Below are 19,210 nucleotides of genomic sequence, written 5' to 3'. Positions count from 1 at the left end.
AGAGACGGAAGCAGCTGGAAATGCTGAGTCACCACGTGGAGGTGAGCTGCCCTGGAGAGTCACCTGACCTACAGGTGACTAGTGCAGTACTATATATAACCTAGCCCATCCTGATTCAAACACAGGTGTTGTTCAGTTGCTAAGTCGTGCCCAACTCTTTGCGACCCCATGCCAGGGGACTGCAGCATGCCAGGCTCCTCTGTCCTTCACTATCTCCCGGAGTTTGCTCAAATTCATGTCCACCGAGTTGGTGATACTATCTAACCACCTCATTCTCTGCCACCCTCTTCTCCTTTTGCCTTCAATCACTCCCAGCATCAAGGTCTTTTCCAATGAGTTGGCTCTTCGCATCAGGTGGCCAAAGTATTGGAGCTTCAGCTTCAGCATCAGTCCTTCCAGTGAATTTTCAGGGTTGATTTCCTTTAGGATTGACTGGTTTGGTCTCCTTGTTGTCCAAGCGATTCTCAAGCAACACCACAATTCAAAAGCATCAGTTCTATGGTGCTCAGCCTTCTTTATGGTCCAACTCTCACATCTGTATATGACTACTGGAAAAACCATAGCTTTGACTAGATGGACCTTTGTCAGCAAAGTATAGTCTCTAGGTTTGTCTAGCTTTCCTTCTAAGGAGCAAACATCTTTTAATTTCACGGCTACACTCACCCTCCGCAGTGATTTTGAAGCCCAAGAAAATAAAATCTGTCACTGCTTCTACGTTTCCCCCTTCTATTTGCCATGAAGTGATGGAACTGGATGCCATGATCTTAGTTTTTTGAATGTCAAACACAACGCTGGATGCTTTACCGTCATTATAAGTGAAGTGAAAGAACAGAATTCAGTAATGATCCTCTCTACACTCTAAGATAAAATTATAATGAACAAACTATAGCTTCAATTTTTTAAAGTTGTTGCCCTTAATGAGGCAGTTTTGCTATATAAGTATCCAGCTACCACTGCAAGCTACTAGAATAAGATATTTTCTCTTATTCCTTCCATTGCAACTCTAATCCTAACCAGCAGCCCTAAAACTAGTTCTTAGACTCTTAAGTAACAAAAAAGTGCACTCAAAATTTAAGAAATTGTACTATTATTAACTTAATTGGTTTCTGACAATTTTAAAATAATACTTTGCATAATCAGTATAACTTTTATTAACTTTTAAAAATGTAGAGCATGGGAACCCACTACAGTATTCTTGCCTGCAGAATCCCATGGTCAGAGGAGCCTGGCGGGCTACAGTCCATGGCGTCACAGAGTCGGACATGACTTAAGCGACTCAGCACACAGCATGCACTCAGTAGAAGGCACGACAGAAAGGACTGGCTATTTCTGTCCTTTTATATGCTTTATAGGTCATGGAGTATACATAGATTTTTTTGAGTGTTGAAGTATTTTACTCATAACACAATTTTCCAATAATTTGCTTTAGGGTGAATAAAAATTTGTTGAAAATTCAGCTTTGTTTGCCATCATTAAACTCAAGATTTGAGAAAAACGTGGAGCTTTTCACCCTCCTTTCGGTCAGAATGCATATCCAGTATAGGGATTTCCAAGCAAAACGTGTTTAAAGAACTCTATTATTCTTATAAACTTCTCCTTCCAGATATTATGTAAAGATCCGGGCTTCACAATTTTCTAAAAGTGTTGGCTGTCCTGGGTTCGATCCCCGGGTTGGGAAGGTCCCCTGGGGAAGGAACCGGCTGCCCACTCCAGTATTCAGGTCCGGAGAATCCCAGGGACAGTATAGTCCGAGGGGTCACAAAGAGTCGGACACGACCGCGCGACTTTCACAGTCACTCACGCATTGGCTGTCCCGGGGCTGCGCGCGCTTATTTCGCCATTCAGATATAACTACTAACTTTTCCGTTTCAGACTTTCAATAATTGAAACAGGGCATCCGCAGCTCAGAAATTGACCTCTCGCGGCTGTGCAAGATGGGGAGCGCCCTCCCCGGCGCCGTGGGGCGTGTCGGGAAGGAAAGGGGACACTCCGTGGCCTGCGGCCCAGGGGGCGGGCCTGATCCCGGCCTTCCCGGCGTGCCCCGCGCGGCGAGGGGGACTCTTAACGTGAAGCGCCGGGTGACTCAGCCGCGTGGCCGCGCAAGCTGGGGCAGGGAGGTTCGGGGCGCGCGCCGCTGCGGCACGGCCGGTCCCCGCGGCGGCTGCTGGCGGCGCCGTGAGCGCGCGCGCCTCCCAGGCGGATTCGGGCCCCGGGCTCCGGAGCGCGGCGGGAGCGTCAGGTAAGTGGTCCGACGCGAAGAGCCGGCAGGGTGAGTGCGGCGGCGGGCCTGGCCCCGGGAAATGCCTTTGTGTCGGGGGGTAAGGGGACCCGCTCCTCAGGACGGCGCTCGGGCGGCAGCCCTCCGGGTCGTACCCCCATCGAAAGGCCGCGGCGGTGCTATCATCTCGAGGAAAAACGTTGGCAAACGGGTTCCAGGCGCCGGTTTTCGTGCTGAGGGTAAAGCCTGGTAATCCGGGGAAGAAGAGGGGATCGCTTTGCGTGGACATAGGTCTACACATTCGGGGGACAGCTGAAGTATAACTTGACTTTCCTGCAGGCCTTTGGTGTTTTTATCCTAAAGGAGGAGAAATAGTGAGAGCTCGGGAGTGTTTATAGATAAAACACTTGCCTGCGTGTTTTTGTTTTTGTTTTCTGGCAATTCATTGAATTCACTAAAAATTAGGTAGTTGGGTCGGACTTCTCGCTCTTTGCACCCCTTCTTCAAAATCTTCCTTCTCTGCCACCCACAAATTACCAGCTTTCATCGGTGCTGAAGAGCTGGGGGAGACTGAACTGGTAATTTTCTTTTAAATAAAACCTTACTTTTTATAGCGTTGAGTGTCTTCAGTTCTGCACTATTCAAAAAATCTCTTCTCTTTTGGAGTTTGTGATTCTTTCTGAAAATTCCGGGATTGATCCGATTTATTTTTAAAGGAGAAACCAGTGAATAAACTAGCAAGATAACAGGCGGCAAGGAACTGTTAAACCCGGTTATGAAAATGCATTTTCAGGCCCTTTAATTGTCCCCCTCTTAGCTGTTAAACAACTAGGAGCAGCTGTTACCTGAGAAATTAAGAGTTTTTAATGGTCCCCAAACAGTGCTGTTATCATAGCTGAATTTGATTAATCCAGTCAAAAGAACTTCATTCTCAACTTATTCTCACCCTCCCTGCACATCTGGGACAGTTCTTAAACATGAATTTGCGCCTTGAAAATGTAAATACCCCCCCCCCAAATGTAAATACCCGTCTCCCAATTTTTTGTATATATTAAAATTGTTTATATAATTTTAAAGATTACTTTCCACTTGCAGTTATTACAAAATATTGGCTATATTCCCTGTGTTGTACAATAACATCCTTGAACCCGTCTTATACCTGGTAGTTCTCGCTTCCCACTCCCCACCCCTTTGTTACCCCGCTGCCACCCTGTGATCACTAGTTTTTCCTCTATATCTGTGAATTGGCTTCTTTTTTGTTACATATTGGTTGTATTTTTTTTTACATTCCACGTATCAGTGATACCATACAGCATTTATCTTTCTCTGTCAGACTTTTCACTTAGCATACTGCCGTCCGAGTCCATCCATGTTGTTGCAGATGGGCAAATTTTGTTTTTCATTTTTAGTTGAGTATTAGTCCATGGCATATATTTATTACCTCTTTATCCATACATCTGTTGATTGACATTTAGGTTCCTTCCGTATCTTAGCAATTGTAAATAATGCTGCTATGAACATTAGGGTACGTGTATCTTTTCCAATTAGTGCTTTTGTTGTTTTTCAGATGTATCACCAGGAGTGGAATTGCTGGGTCACATAGATCTCATTTTAGTTTTTGAAAAACTTCCGTACTGTTTTCCATAGTGAGTGCACAAATTTACATTCTGACCAATAGTGTAAGATGATTCTCTTTTCTCCACATCCTTGCCAACATTTGTGTTCTTTTTGATGCCAGCCGTTCTGAGAAGTGTGCGGTGATAACTCATGTGGTTTTTATTTGTACTACTCTCAGAAATTTGATTCTGGAAATCAGTGATGGGTCCTGAGTCTGCATGTTAAGCAAGCACCCCCTTTCTGGGTCTGTTATTGGTGATCCAGGGACCACACTTAGAGAAACAGCAAAATAGACTGGCCTGAGAATTTTTAGAACTGGCCAACTTCCTTATCCTTTTGTTGATTTTTATTCTCCTTTGTCCCCTAGCCAATCATAAGCCAAGAAGGTCTGAGTCTTTAGAAGGAAACTAAAGAGTGCTTTCTTGGACTCTGCCATCAGGGTGAGTGAGTGAAAGTCACTCAGTCGTCTGACTCTTTGAGACCCCATGGACTATACAGTCCATGAAATTCTCCAGGCCAGAATACTGGAGTGGGAAGCTGTTCCCTTCTCCAGGGGATCTTTCCAACCCAGGGATCACACCCAGTTCTCCCGAATTTCAGGCAGTTTTTTTTTTACCGTTTGAGCTACCAGGATATTGGGGTAGGAAATACATATTCTAATGCCTTAGAGATTACTGTGTACTAAGTTGCTTCAGTCATGTCCAACTCTTTGTGACCCGACGGGCTGTAACCCGCCAGGCTCCTCTTGTTCATGGGATTCTCCAGGCAAGAATACTGGAATGGGTTGCTTTGCCCTCCAGGGTATCTTCCCAACCCAGGGATCGAACCTGCCTCTGTGACGTGTCTTGCATTGGCAGGTAGGTTCTTTACCACTAGCCCCACATTGGAAGCCTGCCTTGGAGATAGTCTGTGCCTGTTAATCTGTCCTTTTATCTTTCAGGGGCCTGCTTCCAGTATCATCAGCTCATTAGAAATGCCATTAGGCTAAATCTCCCCCCTCCCAACTAATTTCAGTTTTCTTCCCTTTAGAACCAGGACAGCTAATGCTGTGTAATTCTCATCTGGCCTTGAACTCAGATTTCCTGTTATGTAGCAGTACCAGTAGCATTTACAAGGGCTTTCAGTTTATCTGAACATTAATTCAGTCATCAGATACCCCAATAATGCCTATTTTGTAGTAGGCCATTTTAGCAACAACATTACAAAGATGTCACAGGGTTGCATTGCTCCCTTGAGGCAAATATGAAGGCTGGATAACCTCTGCTGCCGAAAGCTTTTTCTGTTTCTTAGTCCTTCAAATATTAATAGATGTGTAGGGATGAGCTTAGAGTTAGGCTATGTGTTTTCTGACTTTTTTTTTTTTTTTTTGTCTTTGGTTTCTTCTTAGTGTCTCACTTTTGTTCCTAACCTATTTCTGTTGATTCACAAAATACTGTTGTCTTTCCTTCTATAACCTGGGCTTCTTGATTATGGCGTCTTCCTCAGGGATGGGGGAGGCTGTTGGGCTGCCATCTATGGGTCGCACAGAGTCGGACACGACTGAAGCGACTTAGCAGCAGCAGCAGCTGCCCCTGAATCTGTACATGCCTACTCCTCCTTGGCTAACTGGAGTAAAAAGTGTAGGGAAATTGTTGGAATGCTGAATGATTTCTAGTTGGAAGACCCAGAGTCATGGAACTGTGAGGCTTAGAGATATAAGGGAACCTATTACAAATTTATACGGTGCAGTCCTCTTGCTTTTTTCCCCCCCGCCTCTTGCCTTTTAAGATGAGGAATCTAAGAGATGAGATGGCAGAGTGAGGACCCCTGGCTCCTAGCCCAGTGTTCTTCCCACTAAATCATCTCAAGAAAAATGCTTCAAAAATGGAAACGGTTTAGAGAAATTCAGTTATAAGTAGATGAAGAAAACTGAGACTTTCACATGAATACAAAAGCGATATTTGGAAAAATGGAGATGGAAGGAGAGTGTGTTCTAACCACATAAACCAGGAAGAGTAGGAATACTAAAATAAGGAATTCTGAACCTTGAAATAATGAGCAAATAGTTCTCTTGTAATCCCAAGAAATGTTATGAAGTTGGTATTTTTTTTAATTCAGTAAAGGTTAAGTACATTGAATTTTTATTAAATGTTGGATGTTTGAGCAAAGTCCAGAATTTTTTGAACTTGCCATGTAACTATACTGTTGTTCTTACCCAAATTATTAGGTATCTCTGTTGGAGACAGAAAGTAAGACTGATCTAACTGCTAATCTGATTCCATATACCTCTTATGAGAAATGAGATTTTTGGAATAGTATATGCATTTCTGGAATAGTAGGAAAGAAAGAAGTACAGATGAAAGAAGAGAACCCCATGCTATTTTTCTTAGAGTCCCCACAGTAGATGTTTTTGGATTGTTCTTGTATATTCAGGAAGGTAGAATTAGAAATAGTAAGGATTTGGAACTTTCCTGGCGGTCCAGTGGTTAAGACTCTTCACTTCCCCAGCAGGGAGTGAGGGTTTCATCCGTGGTGGGGAAACTTAAGGTTCAGCTTGCACCAGGGTGTGGCCGAAAAAAGAAATAATAAGGACTTATTAATTAGTAGACATTATTATGTACCAGACTGATTAGTAGACATTGTTTTGTACCAGACTCTTCACTCAATGTGTCTACATTTCTCATTTAATTTCCTCCATTTTATAGCCAACGAATCTAAGACATAAAGAGCTTAAGTTTGCCCAAAGTCATACACCTGTCAGTGGCTGAGCCAGCGTTCAAGCTTAGACCGACTCCATCAATTAATACTTATGCTCAGTAGTGCACTCCTTATTCTTCACTGGGCAGTGGTTAAGAATGTGGGCTTTGGAGCCAGTTTTTCCTGGGTTTAAATCCTAGCTCTTTCATTTACTAGCTTGGACATTCATCAGTTTCTTTCTCTGAAATAGAGGTTGTAATAGTAGCTACATCAGAGGGTTATTGGGATTGAGTTAATTCATGTAAAATGCTTTGATCTACACCTGACTATTGTGAGTTCTCAGGAGATGCTGATTGTTAATTGGTTTTTTAAAAATAATATACGATACTGTTGATATTTTCTTTAGATTTAGATTGTCCTTTCAAGTGTTGAAATGTTAAGGCTTTTATAGTGTAGATATAAATTAAACTTTCTTTCTTACTGTAACATGGGGGAGGCAGGGCTTACTAAAATTTTGGAAAGCACTGGGGTGTAGTACAAAGATCTGTGACATGATTTGGTTAAGGTTACTAGAGAAAGTTCACCTTTCTTAGAATAAAACAACTAATGCTCTATACTTCTATAGGAGGGCCACAGTATATACCTTAAAACCATGTTAGATTCCTTCAGTGTATTGGCCTTAAAACTCTTTTGGTGGGAAAGGATAAAATTTTAATTTTTGCAGTTATATCTATGTATTTGTTTGCTGGGACTGCCATAACAAAGTACCACAAACTGTGTGGTTTAAACAGTAGAGTTTCCGGAGGCTGGAAGCCCAAGTTCAAAGTGTTGCTGGGGTTGGTTTCTTCTTAGGACTTGCTCCTTTGCCTGTGGGTGGCTGCTTTCTCCGTGTCTTCACATGGTCGGTCTTCCCTCTGTGCCTCTCTTGTCCTCATCTCTGCTTAAAAGGACACCAGTTGTATTGGATTAGGGCCCACTAATGACTTCATTTAATCTTGAAAAGTGAGTGTTAAGTCACTCAGTCATGTCCACTCTTTTAAAGAGCCACCACCTCTTTAAAGGCCACATTCTGAGGATTTAGGGTAACAGACTTCAACATATGAATTTTGAAGGAAACACAATTTAATTTAGCTCATAGCAGTCTGTTTAGGGAATTAAATGCCAGGTAATCTGTCCCTGGTGGCTCAGTCAGTAAAGAATCTGCCTGCAGTGCAGGAGACCTGGGTTTGATCCCTGGGAGGGGGAGATCCCCTGGAGAAGCGAATGGCAACGCACTCCAGTATTCTTGCCTGGAGAATTCCGTGGCGAATTCCAGAGGAAGCTGGTGGGCTGCAGTCTATGGGGTCACAAAGAGTTGGATACGGCTGAGCAACTAACACAGTCTGAACGTTCTCCACCTTGGGACTTGAGGATCATGCTTTATCCTGTGCCTGCCCACATGTCCTGCCTTCCACCTGTTCCTTAGAGCTTGCTGTTGAGTCCCCTAAGAAGCGCATCACGCCTCCACCTTAAGTCCTTGTGTTGGATTTAAAGCTATCAAGATTATTCTGTCATCCTATTGAGTAATCTGCTTGAGAAACTATTTCATGTATTTAACCTAAATTCCTAATTTGTCTGGTATTCCTAATATTTCTTCTTGAATCTAGATGGAAAAAATGTCAAGATCTCTTAAGTAGTGATATGTCATTTTCCTCTTAAACTTTAAAAAATTTAAAGTAGTCTAAGATTTTTTAAAAACTTCCATCATTTTCTCAAAGAGTTCCCTGTTTTTAGAGGTACATTTTCCTTTTATTTTTTCTCATTTTAAAAGTAGTTAACACATTCATTTTAGAGACTTTGGCATAGTCAATAAAACAGTTTTTTAAAAATCACATATGATAAGCCTGTAGTTAAGGTAGAATATTAATATTTTTAATCTTTTTCTATGACTAGATTGTTTCAACTTGCCTTTTTAAAATCTAGTGTATCAGTACTATTTCATGCTATTTTAGTTATTATAAAACATTTTTAGTCTTTTCATGTGATGAATTATATTAATTTTTAGAATGTTAAGCCAACCTTTGTATTATCCTTTTTTATGTATCTGGGTTTTTTTTTTTTTAATAATTGGTATAGGATTTTTGTGCTTATGAGAAAAAGTCATCCATAATGCTTTTTGGTAATGTCCTAGTGAAGTTTTGAGTCAGTGTTATATGCAGGCCTCAGAAAATGAATTGGGATGTATGCCCTGTTTTCCTGTTCTCTGGAAGAGTTTATATTGATAAGATTGATACAATTTCTTCCTTTAAAGATGTGGAAGAATTTGCTAGTCAAGCCACTTGGTCCTGGAATTTTCTCTAAAGGATGGTTTTAATTGTGGATTATGGTTCTATGTACTATTTATATACCATCAAAATAATATATATCATCTATTTGTATATAAATACAGGCACATATATATTAAGTTATTTGTTGAAGGGTGTTAGTGTATACCATGTGGAGATTGGACTAGGACAAATTTTTTCTTCCTCAGAGAACCTCAGTTCTGCTCTTAAAGCCTTGGAATTGGTTGGATCAGGCTCACGCACATTATCTAGGATAATCTTCCTTATTTAACCTAAAATGATTAAATACTTTAATCACATCTACCAAAAAACTTTATAGTAACACCTAGATTAGCATTTGATTGAATAACTGGGACTGTAGCTCCTGGGCTGACATCTAAAACTGACCATCACAGCTCCTCCACAGTCTTGGCTCTCTTGCTAGTTGTCTGATGCCTTCAAACAGATGTGGGTTTTTTTTGTTTTTGTTTTCTTTTTTGGTTTCACCCATCCCATTCTGATGGATGCATTATTCTAGGGGATAGGACTTACCAATGCATGGAAGTCATGGTGGGAGCAGGGAGGAAGGCAGACTTCAACTTGGCACAAAGGAAAAAAAAATCCCCCCCCCAAGCGTTAGTGGCCAACAATAGGATGAGCTAATAATAAGCAAGAGATTCTTTATTTTGGAATATTTTTAGTTAGACCGGGCTGAACTAATGGTGTTTTTGTAGTCCTAGATGGAAGGTGATTTGGACCCCAGATCTTTTTGAGATTTATGATTGTGGGGGTAAAATTGGGAGCCCATCATCATCAGGTGACCAGCATTTAAAAAAAAAAAAAACACCTATCATTTTCTGTCACCATTATTTTATAAAAGAAAAGACATTTAATATAAAAAAATGAAGTAAAACTTAGTTTAGGTACCAAGAAAGCATTAAACTAACATCTGCCACAATTCTTTAGTTCACATTTTAATATTTTTTAAATCAGGCTGTGTCTTAAAATCATGTATGTAATATGATAGCACTTTCTTGAAACACTGTTCTTAGATTGATGTCTTAGTCAATGTCAGTTGTCTTAGAATTGGGATAATAATTATGTTTGTATGCATGCATTACATTATCTCCGTTGCCCTCATTTTTGCTATGTCAGTGAAAACTTCTGACACTGATTAATACTGGTCCTTGAATCATCTTCTGACACAGTGACTGTAGATTGTCTCCAGAATTTTCAACATTTGTTCTATTGCTACAGTACTGCTTCATAGATCTGTCCCCTAAGACCTTCAGATCTTGCCATACAAGAACTCAGCCTTTCTTATCAAATGGCCTACTATATTGAATAATACATTTAAAATTTAAAAAATTGTACACCCTTGTACTATTTAAGACATTATTGCTAATAGTATAGATCTTGGAAATTTCCTGGAAATTTGCCATTAAGTAATCTTAACTTCAGTGTCTCTTCCTGTTATATACCTTGGATTGTTCCTAGCTTAAAGTTGTCATTAGAATGAGCATAACTAGTTGAATCCATTAAAAGATAGAAGCACCCTGTGTGGAAATTACAGAATTTGATCTACTCTGTTTTTAGGTAATAAAGTTGAGAGTTATAGCAGAATTAAGTAAGGTCTTAAATTGAACTCGGAACTCAAGATTGTAAAATCATCTGCTATCTGGAGTTAATTGATTTAGAGGTTGTTTCAAAGCAACTATTTAAACAGAAAAGGTGCTAGGGGTGTTCATTACTGGCACGGAAAGGTCATATGTCTTGGCTCCAGATCTTTGGCTTGAGATCATATCTCCAAACTTGGGAAACTTAACATAGACTTCATGAAGTAAATCAGAAGTAAATCTCCAATAGGCAGAGATAGCACAACTTAAGGGTACCATGCGTTTGACTCTGAAGCCAGAAGCCTATGTTTGAAGCCTGGCTGTACTATTTATTAGCTGTGCGACTGTGAGAACTTTTCTTAACTTCTTTATTACTCAGTTTCCTCATCTGTAAATGAGGATAATAATAGCAGCTACTTCATAAAGGTTTTTTGTTGTTTTTGTTAGTATTAAGTTAAATAACATTTATAAAGTACTTAGAATAACATGTAGCAAATGATATATGTTAAAATCAACAAAGGTTAGTCCATCTAGACTTAAGATGGACTGTTTGTGGTAATTTGGCATATTGAATCTCAACTGATTAATTAGTGATTCTAATGTAGAATGTGTTCTTGAGTAATTGGGTTTAGATTTGGTCATTTAAGGATGTAAGAAAACTTTGCATCTTGAAAGGGGTTGCAGTATTTAAAAACTTCTTCAGATAAATTAATGAATCTAAGTTTAAGGATTTACTGAAGGTTTTTTGAGTACTTTAAGACTGGCTTGATAGGCAGTTGAAGTACTAAAACGCAAAAAGAGCATGTTAAAAGATTATGCTGCTAAGTCGCTTCAGTCGTGTCCGATTCTGTGCGACCCCATAAACGGCAGCCCAACAGGCTCCCCCATCCCTGGGATTCTCCAGGCAATAACACTGGAGTGGGTTGCCATTTCCTTCTCCAATGCATGAAAGTGGAAAGTGAAAGTGAAGTCGCTCAGTCGTGTGTGACTCTTAGCGACCCCATGGACTGCAGCCCACCAGGCTCCTCCATCCATGGGATTTTCCGGGAAACAGTACTGGAGTGGGGTGCCATTGCCTTCTCCCTAAAAGATTATAAGTATCATTAAAAATGAAATATCAAACTTAGGATACTGGGGATTCAACTGTATTTGTCTCTTTTTTGTCTTATTAGTGAGTAAAAAAGTTATTCTCTAAATCCTTTTGTTTAATAGTTCTTTTAATTAGGTGATTTGATAAAGTTGTAAAGGAAATTGTTTAAAGGCCTTTAGACAATTACTAATTGAATGTAAGGTCTTTAAGTCTTAAATTCAGGTAACTGTAATACAGTCTTCTGGCACAAAAGCTGTTTTTGGACCTAAGTTTATTGGCAGAAAGGCTATCAGAGCAGTAAGTTAGGAGCGTCAAGTAAAGGAGACAGGGAAGTGTATCCAAGCAGTTACAATCTCACCACTGCCGTCCTTGTGCTTTTATCTGCTAGCCTGGCCTCTGCCAGCAGCTCATACGCGGAAATGAAGGCCGGCGGGCACGCTGCCTTTCTCCCCTGCATCTCCCAGCTGCTACCCTTCTTTCTGTCACCCCACTGAGATCCTGTCTCGTCTAGACAGTTCCAGTAACCTCTTACTCTCCTTGTCCATCTGTGGTTATATTTATTTTAAAGCAACATGTTGAATATGAAACTTCTCTATATAAAAACTTCACCTACAAGACAAAGTCCTTAACTCTATTTTACTTTATAATTCAAGGCCTCTGTAAACTAGCTGCAACTTATTTTTCAACCTGTGTTCTCCTAGGGCTGTTCTGTACAGCCATCTAAGTCGTGTGTTGTGTAGCTCCTTAAATGGTGGTGTGCGTGGGGTTCCCTGAAGTTGTATGGTATGATGGTTACTCTGTTTTCTGCCACCCTTTTGTATTAATCCTTCACTCTGACCTGGCTGGTCTACCCCTCCACTCCTTTCTTATAATAATAAAGCACCTTTTCACTCTTACTTTTCTACCTGTTATACATCATTAACCCTGTTTTATGCCCTTTCTTTTCTTTAATAGGTAGAACCAAAGTTATACATCTAAGAACCAAAGTTCTCCACATCTAAGAGTGGAGTATTAAACAGCCATTAAAAGAATGAGGAAGATTTCCAGTCACTCCTGCGGGGTGAATTTTGAGATACGGTGTTAAGAAAAATAGCAAAGTACAGAACTGGATATGGTATTCCATCTTTTGCATGAGAAACAGAAGAATTAAGAATTTATATGTATATACACATATTATCTATAAAGAGAAACATGAAGGATAAACAAATTAATAAAACTAGTTATGTGCAGGGAATAGATAGGAAAATACTGGAGGGGAAGGGAGAGATATCTCTGAGCATTCCTTTTTTGTAACACTAACTTTTGAACCGTATAAATGTTTTACATAATCAAAAAATAATGAAAAATAAGCTATAATTGAGTGATTAAAAAACAAAAATGAACCTAAATTACAGGACATACAGAATAAAATAATATAACTAAAAATAAAATAAACATAGCATGCTGACGATACATCCCTAGTGAAATGTAATTCAAGGACAAAAAGAATTAGCCCCCAAAAGACAATTAAACTTAGTGGGTTTAAATGTTAGTAACATTAATGTTATAGTTTTAAAACTGAATTATGAACCAAGATTTTCATTGTGAGAGAAAAGATATAGTACTAATATAAAATAAGTAAAGAAAAACCATAATGTCAAATTTGAGGTGAAAATATCAGTATAAACTCTGTTTGTGTTTTAAAAAATCTCCAGGTTTGCTTCTAAACCATTTCAGTAGACTGTGACACCCCAATAGATAAGACACCTGGTGTTCACATCTTGATTTATAAATGCTTTTGTCCATTAAAAAGAAGAAAGTCTTCTGGAGAATTGGCTGACTGTAAGTCAGGGTCAGAGATGGTGAAAGGTGAGCTTAGAAAACTTATATAGGAAGTAGCCTCAAAAAACCAATAGCTGCTGCTGCTGCTAAGTCGCTTCAGTCGTGTCCGACTCTCTGCGACCCCATAGACAGCAGCCCACCAGGCTCCCCCGTCCCTGGGATTCTCCAGGCAAGAACACTGGAGTGGGTTGCCATTGCCTTCTCCAATGCATGAAAGCGAAAAGTGAGAGTGAAGTTGCTCAGTCTTGTCTGACGCTTAGCGACCCCATGGACTGCAGCCTACCAGGCTCCTCCGTCCATGGGATTTTCCAGGCAAGAGTACTGGAGTGGGGTGCCATCGCCTTCTCCAAAAACCAATAGAATTGTGTTTAAATGACAGATGAAGGCTTGAAGGGAATCCCACTAGCCATACCTGGGACAATTTGAACCAATAACTGGAGAAGTTAAAAAAAAAGATGGTAATGGATCATTTTAATGCATTATATTAAAACAGATCTTTGAGTTCATAATTAAATTTTAAAAGGAAGATACAGGGAGAGTGAAGTAGTAGTTCTACTTCACAGAAGAATGCTAGACAGTAAATGTAGGAAGAATGATAAAATTAGAAAGTCATCATTTTGTAGTCCCAAACGTAAATGTATTAATAATTGGTTTGGGCAAGAATCATCAATAGATGCTGAAACCCCTGGGTGAAAAGTTACTGGGAGATAGTATATCAGATCTCTTTACAACAGAAAGAGCTGTTGCCACCACTTCATCCACATAATCAGACATTCCCTGTAGTGGGGCAGCCTGGCATTACGTGACTCTGATGTGATGGCAGTTTGAAGGGTACAACTGTATTCTTGTTTAAAAAAAATTTAATTTGTATCACATCACATGGAAACAATGAGATGGATGTTAGAACTGACCTACACTTTTTAATTTAAAATAATTTTTATTGAAGTATAATAGATTTATAATATTTTATTAGCACAGCAAAGTGATTCAGTTATATATTTTTTCAGATTATTTTCCACTGTAATTATTATCAGCTACTGAATGTAGTTATGTGTTAGATGGTGAATCCTTGTTGTGTATCTATTTTATATGTAGTAGTTTGTATTTGTTAATCCTGTTCTCCTAATTTGTCACCCCTCCTCTTTCTGCTTCGATAACCAAAGTTTGTTTTCCATGTCTGGCAGTCTGTCTGTTTTGTATATAGATTCATTTGTATTATTTTTCAGATTTCACATGTAAGTGGTATCATAATTGTCTTTCTCTGACTTAGTATGAAATTCTTTAGGTCCATCCTCCATGTTGCTGCAGATGGCAATATTTCATTCTTTTTTATGGCTGAGGAGTATTCCTGTGTGTGTGTGTGTGTGTGTATGCGCATGCATACACGCGCACACGCATCTGTATCTATATATCACATTTTCTTAAGCCAGTCATCTGTTGATGGTCCCTTGGGTTGTTTTCATGTCTTTGCTGTTGTACATAGTGCTGCTGTGAACACTGGGGTACGTGTATGTTTTTGAACTAGTGTTTTTGTCTTTTCTGGATATGTGCTCAGGAGTGGGATTGCTAGATCATATGATGCCTCTATTTTTAGTTTAAGGAAACTCCATACTGTTTTTTGTAGTTGGCTGCGCTAATTTATATTCCCACCAACAGTGTAGGAGGGTTCCTTCTCTGACCTAGACTTTTTTTAAAAAGTCAATTTCATGTAAAACAGCTGTCCCCCAAATTGCGGTGGTAGGGACAGAGGATGCAGAATATGAAAGATTCAGAACAGCCAAATGTAAGGGATGAGCCTTGATTGACTTATGGATCCCAAAAAAGATGATGCAAGAAAATACTAGGCCAGTTGAGTAAATTTGCTTATTGGTTATATGTTAGATTATGCAGATGTTCCTTTTCTTAGACATGAGAGCAGTGCTGCTGCGTGTTTTTAAGAGAATGCTCTCATGCTTAGAATGTGCTTGCTGAAGCAACTTGGGTGAAGTGTTGTAATGTTAACTTTTAAGTGATTCAGAAAAACTTGTGTGGTGGGGGAGCAGATGATCATTGGTAAATCTGAAGGATATATAAGATTTTACTGGTTATAATAACTTTTTCAATTTTCTGTAGATTTGAAAAGTTTCAAAAAAATAATGTTGAGGAGAAAATCTTTGCTTCCGAGCCCAGCTCAGATCTTATCTCATATGAAGACTTCCTTTCCCAACCACACTGTCTAGAGGTGATTTTCGCTCCAACTTCGGTGTTTATTTTATAATCCCCGAACCTGAGTGCCACATAAGAGCTGCCTAAGAAGCTGACTGTTTAATTTTTAATCACAAATTCCAGACTCATTGTAAGAATAGGCCCGAGAATCTGGAACCGCTGGTTTGAACCACCTGTTCTGTTTTATTACCTAAAGTTGCTTGTCTTTTTCATATAGCCCCACCTCCTCAGTGGGAGCTTGGGGCCAACCTTTGAGAGCATTGCTCAGTCCTTTGTGTTGCTCCGTGCTGGCACACAGTGTGCCTTCCACACAGTAGGGGTTTGGTAAATAAGTGCTGGCTATAATATATATGTTGGGACTAATTTGTTGATAATCTGAAGAGACTACCAGAAACTTCTCCATGGTTTTGAGAGATTAAAAAAAAAAGAAACCTAGCTGATAAAAGCACTTAGTCAGTACAAAAGGTCCATTAGAAAGATGTGTAGTTTTTAGTTCTAAAACTACAGGTTTGGTTTATAGAAATAACATGTTTGTTACCAGCAAATGTTTGGAATTAAGAGTTAACAGTGTTATCATAGTTGAGTTTTATTGCCTCTGCAAATGGATATATAAGGACTCTAGTACTTGATCTCTATGAAAACACAGATACCCAGAGATACAGTTTTCTCCCTTCTACACTTATTGATGTGATTGACACGTGGCACTGTATATGTCTAAGATGTACAACATAATTTGACTTACTTACATAATGATATGACAGTAGGTTTAGGGAACGTAAATCTCATATAGAAACATGACAAATAGAAAAAAAGATTCCTTTTTCCCTTGTGATAAGAACTCTTAGGATTTACTCCCTTAGCAACCTTCATAGGTGAGGTAAAGAAAGCAGTGTTAATTATCTGTATCATGTTGTACATCTCCAGCACTTATTTATCTTATAACTTGAAATGTGTACCTTTTTTTTTTAATGCTAAGATGATTTTTTTTAATCGGATAATTGAGAGGTTTTGGTATTGAAATTGAGATAATGAATGAAAGTTGAGGTTAGGTGTTAATGCAGGAAAGAAGAAACAATTAGATTTAAAAAATAAGGTCTTTGAAGATTTTTATAGGCTTGAAGCTGGTTTTGAGTATATAAAAAGTAATAATAGCTAACTTTTTTTTTTTTTTTTAGTGTTTACACATGCCATAGATTGCTTTGTCAATTCCCTTAATTTGAGACTTAATGAGGAAATGGTATGGGAAATGGGAGAACATTTCATAGCATTAGTTCTTTGAAAAGAAAAAAAAAAAAGAGTTAGGGGAAGGGAATTGATCTTTACCAGGGATTAATTATATAGTTGCTTAGACCCACAGGAAGAGTATATAAAAAAGGCAGGTGTATGAACCTTGACCAGTATTCAAGAAAAGCAAAATCTTGCACAGAAAAGTATTCTAGTATAGCTGCAATAGTAACCTAACTTGTAAATAATGTATTTATGTGTATTAAAATAGCTGAAATAAACATTTTTACTTTGAATTAAAAACTTGACTAAATACTCTTATAAATAGTAAAAATGCTCTAGTATTAATACATCTAATTATCCACACATTTAAAAAATATTTCATTGGAATGAATTATGGCAGTAATATTTTTGGGTAAAGCAAATTTTTACTTCCATATAGTAAGAGAGCAAACAAAGCTACATTCTGAGTAATAAACTGGTATGCGTGCAGCTGCCATCTCCATTAAATTTAATGCTTTATGAAACTTAATAATTCTAAACTAGCAATCACTGCAGAAAAAAAGTGAGTGGTTAAGATATAATTTTAAAGATTAAAAGAAAAAATTTCCCTGTTGACAACTTAAAAACCATTCTAGAAGTTCTAGATAAATGACAGAAAAATGATGTCAAGATTGTTAAATTGGACAATTGTATTGACAAATAAGATTAATCAGTGGAACAGAGTTTAAAAACCAGACCAAGCATAAATTATGTTAGTGTTTGATTAAAGTGCCATCTCAAATCAGTGTGGGGAAAAAACAGACTCTTGAGAATATATTAAGGCAGTTAGTTGGTTAGCCATTTGGATTTTGTTAGATCTGTGCTAACTGGGCTTCCCTGCTGGCTCAGCCTGCCAGTGGTGGGAGACAACAGTTCGATCCCTGGGTCGAGGAGATCCCCTGGAGAAGGAAATGGCAACCCACTCCAGTATTCTTGCTTGGGAAATCCCATGGACAGAGGAGCCTGGTGGGCTACAGTCCATGGGGTCACAAAGAGTTGGACAGGACTTAGCAACTAAACAATAACAAATTCCTGAGGGAAAAGTGGAAAGACATAAAAGGTCAGGTTCAAAGGGCAAGTTAGGCAACTGAGGCAAAAAATAATTCAGAGAATTCTAAAAGTAGTAGTTGTTTAACCTCTGTCCTGTCCAACTCTTGCGACTCCATGGGCTATAGACTGCCAGGCTCCTCCTCTGTCCATGGGATTTCCCAGGCAAGAATACTAGAATGGGTTGCTATTTTCTTCCCTTGGGGATCTTCCCAACCTGGGGATCAAGCCCACATCTCCTGTGTTGCAGGTGAATTCTTTCTCCAGAGCCCCTGGGGAAGCCCTAAAGGCAGTACCATGTGTCATTTTGCTGAAATCAGAAAGAAATGTAGCTGAAATCAGTAGAACCATACAATAGAACATAGAAAGTATATTCAAAAGTGGAGGATGACGCGCTTCAAGAGCCCAATAAATGGTAACTAAGCAGTTGTATAAGGGAGATTCATATAACAGATGTGTCTCTTGCTTTTGTATAGCACTTCATGCTTTTTTTCCCATACATCTTAATTGAGAAAGGACTATCTAGCTTTGTAGTGGCTGATATCATCCTATTTTTATGGATGAAAACACTGATGCTTAAAGAACGTTTTCTTGGTGGTGAGGCTTAATTATCAATAGTAACAACGCCAAAGCCAGAAACTGCTTTGCCTCAGTCTAGTGGCTGGTCTTCGGAGAAGGCAATGGCCCCCACTCCAGTACTCTTGCCTGGAAAATCCCATGGACGGAGGAGCCTGCTAGGCTGCAGTCCATGGGGTCGCGAAGAGTCGGACACGACTGAGCGACTTCACTTTCACTTTCATGCATTGGAGAAGGAAATGGCAACCCACTCCAGTATTCTTGCCTGGAGAATCCCAGGGACAGCAGAGCCTGGTGGGCTGCCGTCTCTGGGGTCGCACGGAGTCAGACACGACTGAATCGACTTAGCAGCAGCAGTGGGGGGTCTTGTCATCATACCTTGTCATTTATACTTCTAGGGAGATGAGAGCAAGCCATGGAAACATCCAGTGATTCTCGTCAAGCCCGACAAACTTGACGTGAATATCACTGCTATTACCCAATGTTTACCCAGCATGGGATTTTTTTTCCCTGCCTACTGAAATCTTTTAAGGCTCTTAAAGGTGAAATTTTCCAAGTGTTGATGAAAATGAATGACTTTTTGCTTTGTGACAACCTAGAGGGGTGGGATGGGGTGGGAGGTGGGAGGGAAGAAAGTCCAAGAGGGAGGGGATATATGTGTACCTCTGGCTGATTTATGTTGACGTATGGCAGAAGCCAGCACAATATTGTAAAGCAATTATCTTCCAATTAAAAATTTTAAAAAGAGTGAATGACTTTTCAATGACCACACTAT

The 19,210-nt window shown here is 39.3% G+C and overlaps 1 protein-coding gene across 2 annotated transcripts in view; it reads left to right on the top strand.

Moving 5' to 3' along the window:
- The first annotated feature begins 2,086 nt into the window (after positions 1–2,086).
- KCTD20 (potassium channel tetramerization domain containing 20) overlaps positions 2,087–19,210 on the top strand; it is a 36,121-nt gene continuing 18,997 nt past the window's right edge. The window contains exon 1 of one of the 2 annotated variants that reach the window (XM_070360898.1): positions 2,087–2,239. The gene's annotated coding sequence lies outside the window, so the exon portion shown is untranslated. The remainder of the gene's footprint in view (positions 2,240–19,210) is intronic. The other variant, XM_070360897.1, reaches the window with a different exon arrangement.

This window comes from Bos mutus, chromosome 23 (assembly GCF_027580195.1).
Source record: "Bos mutus isolate GX-2022 chromosome 23, NWIPB_WYAK_1.1, whole genome shotgun sequence".
Taxonomy (NCBI): domain Eukaryota; kingdom Metazoa; phylum Chordata; class Mammalia; order Artiodactyla; family Bovidae; genus Bos; species Bos mutus.
The sequence above is the reverse complement of the archived record's forward strand: the minus strand, read 5'-3'. Positions and strand labels throughout refer to the sequence as shown.